The sequence below is a fragment of the Oncorhynchus gorbuscha genome, linkage group LG09 (assembly GCF_021184085.1).
Source record: "Oncorhynchus gorbuscha isolate QuinsamMale2020 ecotype Even-year linkage group LG09, OgorEven_v1.0, whole genome shotgun sequence".
Taxonomy (NCBI): domain Eukaryota; kingdom Metazoa; phylum Chordata; class Actinopteri; order Salmoniformes; family Salmonidae; genus Oncorhynchus; species Oncorhynchus gorbuscha.
In genome coordinates this window covers 99,564,130-99,566,629 of record NC_060181.1, presented here as the reverse complement: position 1 = coordinate 99,566,629, position 2,500 = coordinate 99,564,130, and the positions used below count along the sequence as shown (strand labels likewise).

At 43.8% G+C, this 2,500-nt stretch overlaps 1 non-coding gene and 1 pseudogene across 1 annotated transcript; both read right to left on the bottom strand.

Annotated features, from left to right (window-relative positions):
• Positions 1-13: 13 nt before the first annotated feature.
• LOC124044689 lies at positions 14-132 on the bottom strand. Its single transcript, XR_006840662.1, has one exon. It is a non-coding gene; the product is annotated as a 5S ribosomal RNA (ribosomal RNA).
• Positions 133-392: 260 nt separating this feature from the next.
• LOC124044713 lies at positions 393-511 on the bottom strand (annotated as a pseudogene).
• Positions 512-2,500: the final 1,989 nt, after the last annotated feature.

Below are 2,500 nucleotides of genomic sequence, written 5' to 3'. Positions count from 1 at the left end.
GGCAGTGACAAAAATCTTACAGCACCTGGTATTCCCAGGCGGTCTCCCATCCAAGTACTAACCAGGCCCGACCCTGCTTAGCTTCCGAGATCAGACGAGATCAGGCGTACTCAGGCCGGTGTGGTCGTAAGCGAGAAAGTATCTCTTGGTGCACTATATAAAGTCAAAGTGAGTGTGATTAACAGCTGTTGCATTTTCACCATGTTGATAAGCATCTTTGTGTCACTCAAAAAGTGGAAGAAATTGCATATACTGTAGCCATAATTTGTAGCACAAATTGTTGGATGAAATACAAACTAATCTTGCTTACTTATTTCAAAGCGACGGCACATATTTCAGCCTTGTGGGAAGAAACTGACAAAGAGTTGAAATTCCAATAGACAGTGACAAAAAGCTGACAGCACCTGGTATTCCCAGCTGGTATCCCATCCAAGTAATAACCAGCCCCGAACCTGCTTAGCTTCCGAGATCAGACGAGATCAGGCGTACTCAGGCCGGTGTGGTCGTAAGCGAGAAAGTATCTCTTGGTGCACTATATAAAATCAAAGTGAGTGTGATTAACAGCTGTTGCATTTTCACCATGTCGATAAGCACTTTAGCAGTGATAAATTCATGAACTTCTTTGAGGAAAAGATTATGATTATTAGAAAGCAAATTACGGACTCCTCTTTAAACCTGCGTATTCCTCCAAACCTCAGTTGTCCTGAGTCTGCACAACTCTGCCAGGACCTAGGATCAAGAGAGACGCTCAAGTGTTTTAGTACTATATCTCTTGACACAATGATGAAAATAATCATGGCCTCTAAACCTTCAAGCTGTATACTGGACCCTATTCCAACTAAACTACTGAAAGAGCTGCTTCCTGTGCTTGGCCCTCCTATGTTGAACATAATAAACGGCTCTCTATCCACTGGATGTGTACCAAACTCACTAAAAGTGGCAGTAATAAAGCCTCTCTTGAAAAAGCCAAACCTTGACCCAGAAAATATAAAAAACTATCGGCCTATATCAAATCTTCCATTCCTCTCAAAGATTTTAGAGAAGGCTGTTGCGCAGCAACTCACTGCCTTCCTGAAGACAAACAATGTATACGAAATGCTTCAGTCTGGTTTTAGACCCCATCATAGCACTGAGACGGCACTTGTGAAGGTGGTAAATGACATTTTGATGGCATCGGACCGAGGCTCTGCATCTGTCCTCGTGCTCCTAGACCTTAGTGCTGCTTTTGATACCATCGATCACCACATTCTTTTGGAGAGATTGGAAACCCAAATTGGTCTACACGGACATGTTCTGGCCTGGTTTAGGTCTTATCTGTCGGAAAGATATCAGTTTGTCTCTGTGAATGGTTTGTCCTCTGACAAATCAACTGTACATTTCGGTGTTCCTCAAGGTTCTGTTTTAGGACCACTATTGTTTTCACTATATATTTTACCTCTTGGGGATGTTATTCGAAAACATAATGTAAACTTTCACTGCTATGCGGATGACACACAGCTGTACATTTCAATGAAACACGGTGAAGCACCAAAATTGCCCTCGCTAGAAGCATGTGTTTCAGACATAAGGAAGTGGATGGCTGCAAACTTTCTACTATTAAACTCGGACAAAACAGAGATGCTTGTTCTAGGTCCCAAGAAACAAAGAGATCTTCTGTTGAATCTGACAATTAATCTTAATGGTTGTACAGTCGTCTCAAATAAAACTGTGAAGGACCTCAGCGTTACTCTGGACCCTGATCTCTCTTTTGAAGAACATATCAAGACCATTTCGAGGACAGCTTTTTTCCATCTACGTAACATTGCAAAAATCAGAAACTTTCTGTCCAAAAATGATGCAGAAAAATTAATCCATGCTTTTGTCACTTCTAGGTTAGACTACTGCAATGCTCTATTTTCCGGCTACCGGATAAAGCACTAAATAAACTTCAGTTAGTGCTAAATACGGCTGCTAGAATCCTGACTAGAACCAAAAAATTTGATCATATTACTCCAGTGCTAGCCTCTCTACACTGGCTTCCTGTCAAAGCAAGGGCTGATTTCAAGGTTTTACTGCTAACCTACAAAGCATTACATGGGCTTGCTCCTACCTACCTCTCTGATTTGGTCCTGCCGTACATACCTATACGTACGCTACGGTCTGGGCACGCCGGCCTCCTAATTGTCCCTAGAATTTCTAAGCAAACAGCTGGAGGCAGGGCTTTCTCCTATAGAGCTCCATTTTTATGGAACGGTCTGCCTACCCATGTCAGAGACGCAAACTCGGTCTCAACCTTTAAGTCTTTACTGAAGACTCATCTCTTCAGTGGGTCATATATGATTGAGTGTAGTCTGGCCCAGGAGTGGGAAGGTGAACGGAAGGCTCTGGAGCAACGAACCGCCCTTGCTGTCTCTGCCTGGCCGGTTCCCCTTTTCCACTGGGATTCTCTGCCTCTAACCCTGTTACGGGGCTGAGTCACTGGCTTGCTGGGGCTCTCTCGCCGTCCCTGGGGGGTGCGTCA